This window comes from Miscanthus floridulus, chromosome 9 (genome assembly GCF_019320115.1).
Source record: "Miscanthus floridulus cultivar M001 chromosome 9, ASM1932011v1, whole genome shotgun sequence".
Classification (NCBI taxonomy): Eukaryota; Viridiplantae; Streptophyta; class Magnoliopsida; order Poales; family Poaceae; genus Miscanthus; species Miscanthus floridulus.
The window spans coordinates 44259542-44277140 of NC_089588.1; the positions used below are offsets into that span (position 1 = coordinate 44259542).

At 51.5% G+C, this 17599-nt stretch overlaps 2 pseudogenes; both read right to left on the reverse strand.

Moving 5' to 3' along the window:
* Positions 1–7198: 7198 nt before the first annotated feature.
* LOC136479762 (disease resistance protein RGA5-like) lies at positions 7199–12573 on the reverse strand (annotated as a pseudogene).
* A 568-nt stretch (positions 12574–13141) lies between these two features.
* On the reverse strand, positions 13142–16930 carry LOC136479763 (disease resistance protein RGA5-like; annotated as a pseudogene).
* Between the last annotated feature and the right edge of the window lie 669 nt (positions 16931–17599).

Sequence of the window (17599 nt, forward strand, 5' to 3'; positions counted from 1 at the left end):
CTCCCGCCGGAGAAAGACCGACTTCTCGAGGGACCGGGTCTCGAGCTCCTGAGGAGGCAGAACAGAGGTCGTCGATTGCGACAAAACCGAGAAAAGAACAACGAGAAAGGAAAACACGAACCTGGGCGACTCTGGGCAGTTTGTCGGCCACCACGGATAGCGCCGTCCGTAGCGACCGCTCCGCCAGCTCGCGGTACTGCTCGAAGGTGCTCCAGCGCCCGCCCTCGGCCGCGTCCTTGAGGGCGAACAGAGGCTCCCCCTCAGGGTCGTCCCGGCTCCGCCACAGTACCTGCGGGTGATCCCTCCCGCGAGGCTCGGGTCGCACCCGCACGAGGGCCAAGCTTCCCTCGTCCAAGAGCGGCGCCAGCTGCTCCACGGCATCGGTCTCCTCGGCGTCGACCACCTCCCGCGCCCGGGAAGTATCGTCGGAGGAGATCGGATAGACCTCCGCCTCCCGGGTGCTCTCCCGCAACAACGGCGGGCCCTGAACCAAGGGCACGACCGAGGCCTCCGCCGCCTGCATCTCCGCCTCCTGCACAGACGGCCTCGCCGCCATCACGACGGCCTTGGTGACCTCGGGGGCTCCGGCCTCTGCAATCACGGCCTCGGCGGTCTCGGGGGCTCCGGCCTCCGCCATCGTTGCCTCGGCAGACGCAGAGATGCCGACCGCGGCCACTGCGGTCTCGATGGTCATGGGCGCCGTGGCCTCCGTCGCCTCAGCCTCGGAGACCCTAGGAGCCTCGGCAACAAAGGGCACGATGGCCCCATCCGACTCGTGAGCCTCGCCCCCACGAGGCGGAAGCACTCCCTCCCTCGTCTGTGTAGGGGCCGCCTCGGCAACCCCTCCTTGGGCAGCCGGTCCCTTTGGGTCGACCCTCGCCGACGCCGCGCCGCGTTGGATAGCGGCTTGTGCCTCCGCCACCCAGTGGGCGGAGGAGCCGGGGCTCGCCTTAAGCGCCTTAAGGGGCACCAAGGGGAGGTCGTCCGTAGGCCGCTTCCGACTAAAGAAAATTAACCTACAGGGTCAGCGCGAGACCAAAAAAGTGAACGGAAGACACTATGACCCTGCCAAAAATACACTTACTTTGAACGGGGCGGCACCCGCTTCGCCACAGCAAACCTCATCCGCAACGGCGGAGGCGGCGGCAGTAGCGTCGCATCCGTATCCATCGACGCCGGTCGGTCCTCAGCGGACCCCGGCGCCCCTTCGGTCCTCTGCGGGGGCGGTGGCGTCGCCTCCACCGCCACCTGCTCCACCATGGACGCCGAGCTTACCGGGCTGACGGCGCGTTTGCCTAACGCCCGCACCTCGGGCGTGTTGGTCTCGGCCCCGGAGCGGGCAACCGCCGGCCCCGGGTCCGCTTCTCCTCCCCCTCCCGGGGGTGCCGGGCTGCTTGCCGGTGCCCCAAGCACCACCTCCACTGCGTCAGGGAGGTGGTCCAGGGGACCTCGCCCCCCCTCGCCCTCGTCATCCCCGTCCGAGGCCTCCGTCGACAGTGACGGCGACGGGGATTCCTCCAACGGGAGGCCATCCTTCCGTTGTTGACGGCGGCGCTTATCTAGCTCCTCGCGTGCGAGGATGTGCTTCGTACGCTTCGCCGCCTTAGCGTCCTTTCGCTTCTTCTACGCGTCAGTGTGCGCGCGGTTGATCGCCCGCCGCCTCGCGTCCTCGGGAACAGGCGGTGGAGAGGAGCGCAACAATGGACGCGCATAAGGAAACAAGGGGTAAGGGGAGATTGAGAGGGCTCAAAGGCTACAGCGGCACACAACTTACCAGCGAAAGGAACCCCCATGATGGTCGCATCGCGAAGGGGGTCAAGTTGCCGCCCTTCAACTTCGCCTCTACCGTCTCCCCCACCCGACGGAGAATTTCCTCGTCGGAAAGGGCGAAGGAGGACATCCGGGTGCCCTCAATGGGCTCACCCGGCTTCATCTCGAACAGCCGCCGCCGCCGAGCCATCAGCGGCAGCACCCTTCGGCGGTGGAAGGCGGCCACGACCACAGCCACGGTGAGGCCATGGCTCCGCAGCCTCGCCAGCCCCTCCAGGAGCGGCTCCAGCTTGGGCTGGTCGACCTTCGGGACACCCCACTTCCATCTCTCCGGGCAACTCCCCACAATTCGCCCAGTGTAGGGGGGAAGTCCTCCGTCATCGTTGCGGAGGTAAAACCAACTCGTGTACCACCAGCGGTTGGAGGACGCGAGGTGGGCCGGAATGTAGAGGTGCAGGCGGTCCTAGCGCACTTGGAGAGTGCAGCCTCCGGCCCTCGACGCCTTCCTCCTACCCGACATGCCCGTCGGCTTGGTAGTATGCCCCGCCCGGAACAGATGGAGCCACAACTCCCAATGGGGAGCGATCCCTAAATACCCCTCGCAGACGACAACGAAGATAGCCGCCTGAGCGATGGAGTTAGGATTAAAATTGTGGAGCTCCACGCCGTAGTAGTGCGGGAGCGCCCGCATGAACTGGTCCGCCGGGACGCCAAGGCCACGCTCGTGGAACGAGACGAAGCTTACGACGTAGCCGTCGTGAGCCCTCGGCTCCGGCTCGCCGTACGGAGCAATCCACTCTGGCCTAGTGGGGTCTGTCACCGGGCGGAGGAGTCCACCGTCGACAAGCGACTGGAGCATCTCCTCGGTGACGTCCGACGGATTCTAGGGGTCCGCCTCGACAACGACGACGTTGCCGGCCATGGGTGCGATGGAGGAATCGGGTGCGGCGGTGAGTTTTTTCTGTCCCTCCCGCGCTCTCGCTTTTTTCTCGCTAGGCTCGCTCTTCTCTCCTCTTCTTCCCGGCACCCGCTGCTGTAGCGACGGCTCGACGGAGGCGATGCTAATGTGGGCAAGGTAAGACGAGGAGGGGTGAGACTCCTCGGATATTTATGCAGGGAGGAGGCAAAACAAACGGGCGACGAAATCGGGGAGGTTTTCCCCCCGTCCGGCGCAGTTAACCACGAGCCGATTTCGTCGGCCCACGCGCCCACGTCTCCTGCATTAAATGCGAGGACAGTTACGTCCCGTCCATCACGTTACGCTCGGCCACTACGGCAGTAGCCGTCGTTTCGCCTCCCCATGAAACCGCCTCAAAAGGCGCGCCACCTGTTGCCGAGCCAATAGGGAAGATGTTCCCCGCGGCCTGTTCCTTTCGTAGGAAGGAACCGGGCTCTGAGCCTATTACGATCCAGGGGTTCGAAGGCTGGACCCCAAAGGGTTTCGACAGCCGCCCCAGGATAACAGAGTCAGGGGCGACTGCAGGCGAGCCTATACGGGGCCGAGGCCCAAGCAAGCGAAACGCTTGGGACGCCCAAAGTCGTGTCCGAGACCGGCAGGAAAGTATCCGAATGGGATCCCACCATAGGGAGGCACCGAGCCACCGAGGCCCAACGAACGGCCTCGGCACCCACTAGAGAAATCCTCTGGTACTCTTGGAGTGTGTCTCTGGACCGCTAGCCGTCCCCTAACGAACGGGGTTCGGGCCTCCACTCGGACTACCCGATAACAGCTCACCGGAAGTGCCACCGCTCATGCCCATCGAGGGTAGCGAGGCACATTCCACCCCTCCTTCCGAGCGAAAAGGAAGCGCGAGGGTCGCATAAAAAGTCAGGGGAACCCCCGACGGCCTTCTCGCTCTATGCAGAGGCTAGGGAGCTCCTCCTGCAAATATGCCGAGACCCCACGACCCGGGCTCGCGCCCAAAGGGGCCTCGGCAAACAAACCCTCACGCGCGAGGGGCGTATAAAAAGCTAGGGGAACTCCCGACGGCCCTCTCACGCAGAGGCTAGGGGCTCTTCCTGCAACCTTGTCGAGACCAGAATGGGCTCGGCAAACTAACCCTCCGTCCGAACGAAAAGGACATGTGAAGATCAGATGAAAGGGCCAGGACACCCAAGACAAAGACAAACGGGTCTAAAACTGCGCTAGAGGTTTCGCTACAAACACGATAAAGGGCACCAAGCCCGTTATGGTCCAAGGGTTCGAAGGCTGGGCCTCCAAGAGGTTTCGACAGCCGCCCTAGGGCAACAGAGTCAGGGACGACATCGGGGTGAGCCTACGAATGTCCCAGGCCCGAGCGAACGGTTGCTCGGGGCGTCCTAAGTCGTGTTCGAGACCGGCGGGGAAGTATCCGAATGGGATCCCACCGTAGGGAGGCACCGAGCCACCGAGGCCGGCGAACGGCCTCGGCACCCACTAGAGAAACCCCCTGGTACTCTTGGAGTGCGTCTCTGGACCGCTAGCCGTCCCCTAGCGAACGGGGCTCGGGCCTCCACTCGGACTACCCGCTAACAGCTCACCGGAAGTGTCCACGCTCGTGCCCATCGAGGGTAGCCTGGCACGTTCCACCCCTCCTTCCGAGCGAAAGGAAGCGTGAGGATCATACCCAAAGTCAGGGGACCCCTGACGAACCTCTCGCTCCGTGCGGAGGCTAGAGGGCTTTTTCCTGCAGCCTCACCGAGACCCCCGCAACCCGAACTTGCGCTTGGGGGCTCGGCAAATGCAATAAGAACTACTCGTTCAGACGCGAAAATGAAGAAAGCCCCTGGAGGAGTAACTCCACTCCTCTAGGGGCTCGGGGGCTACACCCGGCGGGTGCGCTCGCGCGCACCCACCGGAACCTCAAAAAACAAACCCCAATTCCTACGGGGCAGATATAAACCAAGCCTCGGCAAACCCTCAGGGGGAGTGCACGCACTCCCCCCGAGGCTCGGGGGCTACTGTCGGGTACCTTAGAACGGGGTACCCCAAGCAAACATCAAATGGGTCGCTAAAGTCCCATCTAAAAAAATAAAAGGTAGAAGGTAAGTCGAGGGCCCCTCGCCCGCCACGACCGAGCCCACTGGGTCCTCCTCCTCGCCTCGAGCCTCGAGCGGGAGGTCTCGGCATCCTGACACAAACTCCGCTTCGTGCGAGGCTCCCCAGGGAAGGCCTCGGCAGGGAACGCCGTCTCCGCCTCGCCCGAGGCTCTCCACGGAAGGCCTCGGCAGGAGGTGCGTTCTCCGTATCGCGCGAGGCCTCTCGCGCGAGGCCTCGGCAAGGAGCCTGATCTCCGTCTCGCGCGAGGCCTCATTCTCCGTGTCGCTCGAGGCCGGCTCGTCCGCGGCCCGTCGCCCCCCGCCTCGGCCGACCCTCCCGACGGCGTGTCATGTCTCATTAATGCTTCAACCGCTCCCGCAATCTCAGCCGGACGATGGCTCAACGCCACAGAATGGCCGACGGGACCCGAGGTCGCATCAGTGCCATACCGGCCGGGACAGGGCACGGCGGGGATTACCGGCCACTGTGTCCTAACGCTGTGTCCACGATCTGCGCCATACCGGCCGGGACAGGGCACGGCGGGGATTACCGGCCACTGTGTCCTAACGCTGTGTCCACGATCTGCGCCATACCGGCTGGGACAGGGTACGGTAGGGATTACCGGCCACTGTGTCCTAACGTTGTGCCCACGACCGGCCGCCCACTCGAGGCCTCGGCACCGTACACCAAGGTCTAGGCTATCTTGGGGTTCGTGCCTACCGATACCCCTCCACTGCAATGCAGCCTCGGCACCGACCAAGCCTCGGCTTCGCACACAGTCCGTCCACAGTGGTCTGCACGATCGCCGCCGCACCCACTCCGAGGTTGTCCCGGGGCTCCCACGACGCACAGGATCGGATGTGACGGCCACGCCGCCCCAGTGCTCCAAGGACGGACCTCTCCGACGACCACGTCGCCACAGGAACAGGCCACAGGGCTCAGACATGCCACCCCTGTTGGTACGACGCCGCATAGTAATGCATGTACTGCCCTTGTCCTCCCTTCAACTATAAAAGGAGAGGACTTGGGCCACTAAGGGGGGGGACAAAAAAGAACACTGGGTAACACACACGCACACATCCCAGCCGCTTGAGAGCAACGTCTCAGACGGCCCACACGACACCCTGCCGAGACCTGGGACTAGTTCCTTCTCTCCCTTAGCTTGTAACCCCCTACTACGAGCACTTCGGTGCAAGGAATACAAGTTCGATCTCTCAGACTGGACGTAGGGCACCGATTGCCCGAACCAGTATAAATCTTGTGTCTCTTTGCATCACCATCCGGAATCGGGAGCACGCAGAACAAATTCACTGGTCGGTTGAGGACCTCCCGGTCCGAAACACCGACACGTATTGGCTCGGATACTTGTATCGGATACGGTTGGGCGGCATGGGATACGGCCCAATACGTCAAACAGACCTCCAGGCCCGCTCGTTCCGTGTGACCTTCGATCCCCTCGCCGCAATCGGCAGTCACAGGCGCGCTGCCATGAGCTAGTACATCGGGACATCCCTCTCTCACGCGCCTATCGGGATGACTGGATCCAGCGGCCGGTGGCCGGCGAGCTCCATCTCTGGCTGAATTCGACCGGCATGAAGCCTTGAATCTTCTGCTTGATTTTCTCTGTATCATCCATCCCATCGCCGTCACGGGAGGTCGCCTGGTGCAGCATCTACAGCGCCACCACTAGCGTTGGAAGAATCGCGCACTTCAGATGCAAATACTGTGTGGTCATCCTCGTATCCTACTGTACAATTAAATCAACATTTGCTTCCTATTCATAACGTGGAATCAATGTGTGCCCCAATGTGACAGAAGCCGTTCTTCAACAACTTCAAAACAAAATTGCAGAGGCTGGAGAAGAAAATTGAGTCATAATTGAATTTTCTCGCAAGGTCTCTATGCTCCTTATTTCACCTTTTTAAATTAAATCGCTGCATTAGTTTGTTCTGTAATTTAAGTTCAACCCTAGATATCTATTTGTTGAACTCATGAAACTTACAATCGGTTTGTTATTTAGTTACTAAATATATTATTAAAGTATACCAGCCGTATCCCTGTGTCATTGCTTTTTCAAAAATGGTGTATCCGCGTATCCGATACGTATCGTATCCGTATCTAAGCTGCATAGCTTGCCAGGTACAAGGGTGGTTGGCAAGTACTCCAACCCTCAACTGCTCCTATCTAATTCTAGTACACAGACATGTCCTATTGTTATACTGCTATAGTGACTAGATGTGACAGCAGGGCTGACTTTTATGCCATCCCCTGCTGCGCGGGTACAGAGGGAGCGGCAGATTATTTCTAACAATCTGGACTAATATCTTTAAGGCCCACATATCAATGTCAAAGCCATTGTTTGCAAGTTTTTCTATATATATTAAGAGACCATATACAAGGCGGGACAAATTGAGGGTCACCGATGCATTTTGCTCTACTAGTTTAAAGCAACTAGTGAGCTACCATGAGAAAGAAATGCAATAATGACCCATGCGAAGAATAATCTCAACACATAAAAGAAAAAAAAACAGACTTTTCTAAAACGAAACCAAGTAAACACAAGATAAATCCTTGCAAACGTCTAAGCATTATTAGAACTAAAAGACACAGTACCCGGACGAACTGAGATAAGTACAATCAGAGGTGCCGTGTAGTGCATGAGGATAAGTGGATAACAACTGGAAATAGCATTCCCTTGGTCATCGGGCTTCTAGTATGGGATGGGATGGTCAGATGGACGCCTGCTGCACCCCTGAGCCATGGAACCAAATATTTCTTGATCAAGTCTTCTTACCTGGAGCATGGGACTATTGGGATGGACGCCTGCTGCGTCCCTGATGTCATTCTCCAAAGCCTCCACCTCATCAGCAACAGCAGCAGAGCAGTTAACATCGACGTCGACATGTTTGAGGCCTGCCAAATTCTGCAGACCAAGGACCAGGCCACCTTCTCACTTGTACTGGCACCGTGCCATCAGGCGCAGTTTGAGCCTTTCGAGCTTTGGCATGGCTCCCGGCTCAAACTCCAATGCCGCCTCGCGCCAACAGCGCAAATGGAACTTGAGCAAACGCTGAAATCCTTGTGGGTTGATTGCGTTCCTTGGGTAGACGATGCCTGAATCTCCATCTTTGTCATTGAATAAGCCAACAGTAAGAGAGAGCAGCATGGGTAAACTTGCTAGAATATTTATTCCTTCCTTGCCTGCTTCACCACGGACAAAGATGCGGAGGCGGGTCAGGTTGACTAGGGAGCTGATTTGAGGGCCCATGCAATTTAAGTCACGTGTATTAAGAGCAAGCTTTCGAAGTGGTGGTGAAGTAGGGACACACGAAGACATGAATGGACGTGTGGCAACAGCATCACTCCCCCACACGCGCAGTTCTCGCAAGCGCGTGAACAGCTTGGAGAGCAATGAGATACATGCTTTCTTGTGGCCCTCCATATCACAAAATTCAGTAAAGTACGGCCAATCAATTTCAAGTATTCTCAGATTGGTCAGATCACTGAGTCCTTGGATAAATTTTACAGATTGAATATCCAAATCGATCCTTGATAGCTCTTCCAACGCCTGCAGATTTCTGATTCCATCGGGTAGGCGCACCGACGTATCGACATGAAGACGCACTAGCTTCTGCAACTGGATAATACTTGCTGGTAGCTTTTCAAGACGATGCCATCTCACATCTAGTGTCTCCAGATGTTGTAGTTTTTCTATATCTCGTGGAAACTTGCCGACAAAAGCATAATTGTGTATCCTCAAGTACTTCAACTGACCTAAACTTTTGACATGTCCAAGAGGGCATGCACCAACCACACCTTCTATATACAGCACTCGCAAGACTTGGCTGTTTAAGAACTCTGTGGCATGCTTATTAACCAGAACTGAATTTGAGCCAAAGATATTGATGGATCGGATCTGAGCTCCATTTTTTATTGTCTTGGCAATCTCTTCCACCCGGGAAGAAATGTCTTTTTGGATGGATAGACGGCGAATCTTGTTCGAAGAATAATTTTTAGAAAAACCATTACCATTCCATATAGTAACAAAGTTGTCCTCCACGGCCTTTGATACAATGAACTCAAGTATGACATCATGAACTCTGCACTGTTTCACTGTTGTGCTATCTACCTCAACATTGGTTGGTTGGACCAAGCTTCTATTGATCAGTTCATTCAAGTAACTTCTCCCTATCTGCTCCATACTTTCTCTGTCTTGTCCAGGAATCAGTCCTTCGGCTACCCATAACAATATCAACTGTTGGCAATCAATCAAAGAATCCTCTGGAAACACACTCAGATATAGCAAACAACTCTTTAGATGGTGAGGAAGATCAACGTAACTCAGCAGCAGAATTCTTTTCATCTTATCAATGGGAGAATCTTTGTCAACTGCAGCAGCAATAGACCTCAATACATTGACCCAGACTTCCACTGCTTTGCTTCTGTTTGCTAATAAACCAGCTATACTGATTATGGCTAGTGGTAAGCCGCAACATTTCTTTAAAATATCATCGGATACTTTCCTCAAATCTGGGTGGCAATCATCACCGAATAAAAATAGCCTCTTAAAGAATAATCTTTGGGAGTCCTCATGACTAAGGGGCTTTGCTTGATACATTTGTGCAGCAATACCAGCACAACAAGATTTGGCTACTGCTTCAATGCGTGTTGTTGTAATAATTCTGCTTCCATTGTCATTGACAGGTAAGGCAGATCGTACAAGCTCCCATGCCGGTACACTCCAGATATCATCAATCAAGATGAAGTACCTGCATGCATTAGTTACGGAATCATGTTATTATGTAAGGCCACCATGAATTTGAGCATATTCTGGTGAAATTAAAGAAATCGGAGAAATGTAACAAGAAGATGGATCGTCGTGGCACACTTTTCTATCAGTAAGTATTACTGTGTGTCTGTATTATACATGACAAATACAGACTGTGAACTCCTAATATTTTAAAAATATGTTACAACTTCCAAAATAGTTAGTGCTGCATTAGAACACCAAAATAGTTAGTGATGCATTCAGTTCAAAAACTGAGTTCCAAAATGAGATTTTTATGGATATTTAGAATTCTGGTCATATTTTCCAAGAAGTAATTTTACTGAATATAGATTAGATGGTGTAAAGTAAAAAATTTACCAAAATGATGCACAGTTGACTTGAGTTTTTTCATTGTTGCAACATCTTTAATGATGACATTTGATAGATATGTTGAGCCATTGAAGTATCTGAGGTAATTTTATGCTGTCAAGTGTTACGATTGATCTCATCCGACTCAGTCCAACGACTGAGTCGGACCCCTTGACCGTGTCCTGATCGGGACACACAACTGACCACTGGTCGGCGGGCCCCTGTCACACAGCGCTATAAGAGAGAGGTGGGGACCGGGGCGCTATACATGAGGTTCGACGCCGCCACTAGACCCTACCGAAGAACCCTAGATGCCCCTCCGATCGCGGGCGCGTTGCAAGTGACGGGAAGCGCCGCCGGCCGCGCCCCGTCCTCTGGACTCCACCGCGCCTACGCTGCGGCGCCATGGATGCAACTACGCTTGGGCGAGGTACAGGAACAAGTTTCCCCATCTAAGTCAAGTTTATCCCCTGATCTACGATTTTAGAGGTTCTATAATCTATCATCAAGTTCATTAGGCCAGGAAAAAATGAATCATTTTTTAAAATTCCCAGAAAATTTCATAAATGGCCTAATAATTAGGTGAGCCCATGTGATGAACAAATATTGCACGACATTATTCTAGCTAGATGAACTGGTTAACTATTAGAAAAAGAAATAATATTGATTACCTCTTGTCCTTTAAGCATTCTTTCACTGTGCGGATGAGCTGCTCAACTGTCTCTAACATCTGTGACCGGTCAAAATGGCTCTTGCTTATTTGAGACAATATATCTCTAAGAAGTTTCTTCATATCTGGAGTTTGTGATACAGACACAAAAGCCCGGCTATCAAAAGCAGCTTCAGTGATTTTGTGGTACACCTCCATGGCGAGAGTGGTCTTCCCCTGCCCACCTATCCCATAGATGGACACCACCTTGTGCTCCTTGTCTTCACATCTCAATAAGCTGATGATCTCCTCACGAGGAGCATCGATTCCAACAAGATCCCTGGCCTCCTGAAAGAGTGCAGGCGCTCGAGGATCCAAGAGCACGGGCTGAGATGAAGAGGCGAGGAGACACTGATTGATGTCGTAGTAGCGTTTGCCCCGATCGCTCTGCTCGCTCACAAGGCTCTTGAGCTTTCGGATCTCCTCTGCTATTCCTCCGTCCTCGAACAGCGTCTTCACCTTTTGCATGGCCTTGCGCACAAAGTTGGCCTTGGAACCTCCATGGCTGTGGTTGAGCACGAAACGATCGATGCAATCCTCGATGTCGTAGGACAGCTCACGTCACGTACCTTGCTCCTCCAGTCTTTAGCGAGTGGATCGATCTGGTCGTCGTCCTTGTCTTCGAGCCTCAGTAGCACAGCTTCCATAGTGCTCAGCTCGTCTCGCAGGAAGCAGATCCCGCGCTTGACGTTGCTGCCGAGCTGGTACTTCTCGGTGAGCATGGCGGCCAGCTTGCCGATGACGGAGCCCAACACGCTCGTGGCGGCGTTCGCCATCACTTCGGCCGTCTGGACTCGCAGAGGCAGAGCACTCGCTCTCAGTGAAATGCTAGCTACCTTGTCTTGGTGGTGAAATGCAAGCAACGCGGGTTGGCCGTGCCTCACTCTCAAGTCAAGTCAAGGTGTCCCCGCGTTGTCGTCCAAATAATTGTCGACCGCCGAGATCCAGCAGCAGGGAGCACAGCTGGGCCACGGCGCAAGAGGTCAGTGCTTGCCCGTGGGACACTTTCATCGGGGAGGCGGGGAGAGCCGGAGAGGGATCAAAGGTGTGGACCCACATGCCCTGCGCCAGGAGAGACCAAGACAGAACGGAGACTGTGGACGCACATGATAGCCTCTGCCAGACCGCCCAGGTGCAAGTTACTGTACGTACACTACACCTGTCCTGTAAAATTCGACTGCCGGTTTTGAACAGTGCTTTCTGCTGCCGCTGCTTCGGGCTCTCACAAAAGCGCTGTGCCAACAGCCAGCAGCATCGGCTTATTCCAGCAGCTGAACACTCTGAATTTATTGCTTTGAGTACTGTGAGGGAGGAATGTCACATCAATTCGTAGCTCATGGGGGCGCAAATAGTGGGATTCTTTTTCCTCGAAGTCTCCTGCTCACTCACTCCCAGTTTAAATGCACGGCTAGGATTCGAATGTGCAAAATACTGTAGCTGGCAAATTACAATTCTACCCCTAAAAAGTGCTGCTGTTGTCACTGTTGATTGACGCAGGGGCACGTGGAACCGGTGAATCAGGGGATTTTTTATTGCCGTGATCCGCACGAGAAGCATCTGGAAGCCTCTGGAGTCCACGTCCAGACAGCCTCGGTTGATTTTTTTATTTTTATTTTGATGACACAAGTGAACTTTTTTATTTTTTTTATCCCACCTGCGGCTGCTCAGTCTGACATGTGGATGTGATAACCTGCATTGTGACTCTTTATTTTGGGAAAAATTTGGAATGGTAAACGTGCAATTATTGCTGGACTGAGGGAGTACACTTTATTTTTTTCTTTATTTATTCCTAAAGATACGATGTCCACTTTCCCTGCCTCATTCTCGTCTTTTTGCGATAGACCAATTTTTTCTTTGTCGGCCATCTCGACTTGCAAGCGAAATTCTAGTTGCACTACAAACACACGCGCGGTGCCCTTGTCCGAGGTTACCAGCCATCGCGACTGTTTTTATTTTTACTGGCCCAGAGCAGTGGTTGGCGGCTCTAGGAGACACGGATAAGTAATAGCAGTTCCAAGTGCACAAGACCCTTCTTAACATTAAAGCACTTCTAGTTAGTCTCAACGGCTCATTAATGGTCAAAGGGGAGGAACCACAGTTTGCCCTCAAGCACCGTAACACATGTCACTAATAATTAACAGAAGAGTAACTGATGTATTCTACTCAAGCTTAAAATAACGTTCCACATGACACAAAAATTTTGGGAGTTATGTTACAAATACTGATCGATCTTAATTTGGAAACAAATACAATAATGAACCATGTGACGGATGAACTCAATGCATAAAAAAGAAGACTAGAATTTCTAAAATAAAATGAAGTGTCGTACCAGACAAAACTACGCAAGCAAACCTATCTAGGCATTGTCAGAACTAAAAGCCACATAGCAATTGGAACCACCAGTTTAAGCTCCCTGAAAGACTGAGATAGCTATCAACCAGCGGTGCCGCCTGCCATCCGAGAGGTCGAATTTGCCTTGTTCAATTCCTACATACTCCGTACGTACCTAAAAACGGAAAAACAAATATGATAATTGGTGGTCATACTTATTCTCCACATCATGTATGGCATGGTCGGATGGACGCCTGCCTGCTGCACCCCTGAGCCATGCAATCTTGATGAATTCTTTGGATCTGGAGTATGGGACGGTTAGGATGGACGGCTGCTGCGCCCCTGATGTCATCCTCCAAAGCCTCCACCTCGTCAGCAACAGCAGCACCGCAGGCAACCTCGACAGCCACATGTTTGAGGCCTAGTCCCAGATTCTGCAGCCCAAGGACGAGGCCACCTTCCCCAAACTTGAACTGGCACCGTGCATGCAGTTCCAGCTTGAGCCTTTGGAGCTTTGGCATGGCTCCTGGCACAAACTCCAATGCCGCGTCACGCAAACAACAGCGGAAATGAAACTTGACCAAACGCTGGAATCCTTGTCTGCTGATTGCATGCCTTGTGTAGACGATGCAATTTAAGTCATTGAATAAGCCAACAGTAAGAGAGAGCAGCATGGGTAAACTTGCTACGATATTTATTCCTTCCTTGCCTGCTTCACCACGGACAAAAATGCAGAGGCGGGTCAGGTTGACTAGCTAATTTGAGGGCCCACCCTATTTAAGTTATGTGTATCAAGAAGAAGCATTTGAAGCGGTGGTGGAGTAGGGACACACGAAACCATGAATGAACATGTGGCATCAGGTTCACTCTCCCACACGCGTAGTTCTCGCAGGTGCCCGAACAGCCTGGAGAGCGTAGAGATACATGCTTCCTTGTGATGAATTTCAAGTATTCTCAGATTGGTCAGATCATTGAGTCCTTGCATAAACTTTACAGATTGAATACACAAATCAATCCATGATAGCTCTTCCAACGCCTGCAGACTTCCGATTCCATCGGGTAGGCGCACCGACCGATCGACATGAAGACGCACTAGCTTCTGCAACTGGATAATACTTGCTGGTAGCTTTTCAAGACATTGCCATCTCACATCTAGTGTCTCCAGATGTTGCAGCTTTTCTATATCTTGTGGAAGCTTGCCGACCGAAGCATGACCGTGTATCCTCAAGTACTTCAACTGACCTAAACTTTTGACATTTCCAAGAGAGCATTCACCAACCTCACAATATTCAACTTCAATATTCAACACTCGCAAGACTTGTCTGTTTAAGAACTCTGTGGCATGCTTAGTAACCAGAACTGAATTTGAGCCAAAGATATTGATGGATCGGATCTGAGCTCCATTTTTTATTGTCTTGGCAATCTCTTCCGCCCGGGAAGAAATGTCTTTTTGGATGGATAGACGGCGAATCTTGTTCGAAGAATAATTTTTAGAAAAACCATTACCATTCCATATAGTAACAAAGTTGTCCTCCACGGCCTTTGATACAATGAACTCAAGTATGACATCATGAACTCTGCACTGTTTCACTGTTGTGCCGTGTCCCCCAACCTTGGTTGGCTGCACCAAACTTCTATTGATGAGCTCATTCAAGTAACTTCTCCCTAGCTGCTCCATACTTTCCCTGTCCTGTCCAGGAATCAGTCCTTCGGCTACCCATAGCAATATCAACTGTCGGCAATCAATGGGATAATCCTCTGGAAACACACTTAGATATAGCAAACAACTCTTTAGATGGTGAGGAAGGTCAACGTAACTCAGCAGCAGAATTCTTTTCATCTTATCAATGGGAGAATCTTTTTCAACTACAGCAGCAATAGACCTCAATACATTGACCCAGACTTCCACTGCTTTGCTTCTGTTTGCTAATAAACCAGCTATACTGATTATGGCTAGTGGTAAGCCGCAACATTTCTTTAAAATATCATCGGATACTTTCCTCAAATCTGGGTGGCAATCATCACCGGACAAAAATAGCCTCTTAAAGAATAATCTTTGGGAGTCCTCATGACTAAGGGGCTTTGCTTGATACATTTGTGCAGCAATACCAGTACAACAAGATTTGGCTACTGCTTCAATGCGTGTGTTGTAGTAATAATTCTGCTTCCATTGTCATTGACAGGTAAGGCAGATCGTACAAGCTCCCATGCTGATACACTCCAGATATCATCAATCAAGATGAAGTACCTGCATACGTTGGTTGTGGAATCACCTTATTAATTATGTAAGGCAAACCATGAATTGAAGCGTATTCCAGTGAAGTTAAAGATGTCGGAGAAATGTAAGATGGATCGTAGTGGCACACTTTTTTATCAGTAATTATTACACATGAGAAATGCAGTCTGTAAACTACCATTATTTAAAAAATATGTTACAACCTCCAAAATGGTAAGTGCCGCATTAGACACCTAGAGACCCACTCAAAAGACATGATGCATTCAGTTTAAAAACTGAGTTCCAAAATGAGATTTTTATGGATATTTAGAATTCTGGTCATATTTTCCAAGAAGTAATTTTATTGAATATGGATTAGATGGTGTAAAGTAATTTTTTTACCAAAATGATGCACAGTTGACTTGAGTTTGTTCATTGTTGCAACATCTTTAATGATGACATTTGATAGATATGCTGAGCCATTGAAGTATCTGAGGTAATTTTATGCTGTCAAGTTCATTAGGCCAGGAAAAAATGAATCATTTTTTAAAATTCCCAGAAAATTTCATAAATGGCCTAATAATTAGGTGAGCTCATGTGATGAACAAATATTGCACGACATTATTCTAGCTAGATGAACTGGTTAACTATTAGAAAAAGAAATAATATTTATTACCTCTTGTCCTTTAAGCATTCTTTCACTGTGCGGATGAGCTGCTCAACTGTCTCTAACATCTGTGACTGGTCAAAATGGCTCTTGCTTATTTGAGACAATATATATATCTCTAAGAAGTTTCTTCATATCTGGAGTTTGTGACACAGACACAAAAGCCCGGCTATCAAAAGCAGCTTCAGTGATTTTGTGGTACACCTCCATGGCGAGAGTGGTCTTGCCCTGTCCACCTATCCCATAGATGGACACCACCTTGTGCTCCTTGTCTTCACATCTCAATAAGCTGGTGATCTCCTCACAAGGAGCATCGATTCCAACAACATCCCTGGCCTCCTGAAAGAGTGCAGGTGCTCGAGGATCCAACAGCACTGGCTGAGATGAAGAGGCGAGGAGACATTGATTGATGTCGTAGTAGCGTTTCCCCCGCTCGCTCTGCTCGCTCACGAGCCTCTTGAGTCGTCGGATCTCCTCTGCTATTCCTCTGTCCTTGAACAACGTTTTCACCATTTGAATGGCCTTGTGCATGAAGTTGGCCGTGGAACCTCCATCTCCATGGCTGTGATTGAGCACAAAACGGTCGATGCAATCCTCAATATCGTAGGACAGCTCACGCACCTTGCTCCTCCAGTCTTTGGCGAGTGGATCGATCTGGTCGTCGTCCTTGTCTTCGAGCCTCAGCAGCATGGCTTCCATGGTGCGCAGCTCGTCTTGCAGGGACCGGATCCCTTGCTTGACGTCTCTGGCGAGGTTGTACTTGTCGGTGAGCATGGCGGCCAGCTTGTCGATGACGGAGCCCAACACACCCGTGGCGGCGCTTGAGATCATTTCGGCCATCTTGACTCGCGACTACTGGCTGAGTGAAATGCTAACTAGCTTGTGGGGTGGCATGAGGGAGGATAGGTGAAATGCTAGCCAGCTAACAACAACGCATCGCATTAGTTAAATATATAATTCTCCTCTAGATTCGCGAGTACCACTCCAAGGCACGAAGTTTCCTTCCACTTTCCTCCGTAACCACTTTCTTCCACCAACTCTCTCTCTCTCTCTCTCTCTCTCTCTCTCTCTCTCTCTCTCAGTTTTTCTATTTCGGCCTGGCCATCTCAATCCGCAAGCCATGTGACGATAAGAAACAGAAGATAAACATCCCAACCCTACAACTCAGACGGGCGAAGGCGGGGGCGGCTATGGTCCACCAGACTTTCCTCCGGTCACATCTCGACCCTGCTTCGTCCTGTCCAACCTGGCACCTCCGGGACGCCAGCCCCTATCGTTGACTTGGCACACCACCGTTTGTGACACCTTCGAAGGTTATGTCTGGTGTTGCTCTCTGTAGGCTGTTCCATGGCAAGGGTGTCTACCTTCGGCCATGCTGAGTGATCCCGCATCCAGCGGTACTGTACTTGGGGCATACCCGATGATGACAGTGGTGATTGACGTCAGGTGGGCTAATGACACACCTGCCTTTAGGTTGCTAAAAAAATACTAATGAAAAATACTACTAAGATACTCCCTTTAGGTTGCTAAAAAAAGTCATTTTGAACAGCCACACGGTCTCCAAAGCATAACTTTGGCTTCTTATTTTTATAAAAAATATTTATTCAAAAGTGATATATGTTTATTTTTATGAAAGTATTTTTCAAGGCAAATCTATTCATATGGTTTCTACATTGCCACTTAACAACTTAAAAGTTATTCATGATTTACATTCCCAATGTTTGACCAAGTCTTGTCCAAAACGACCTGAA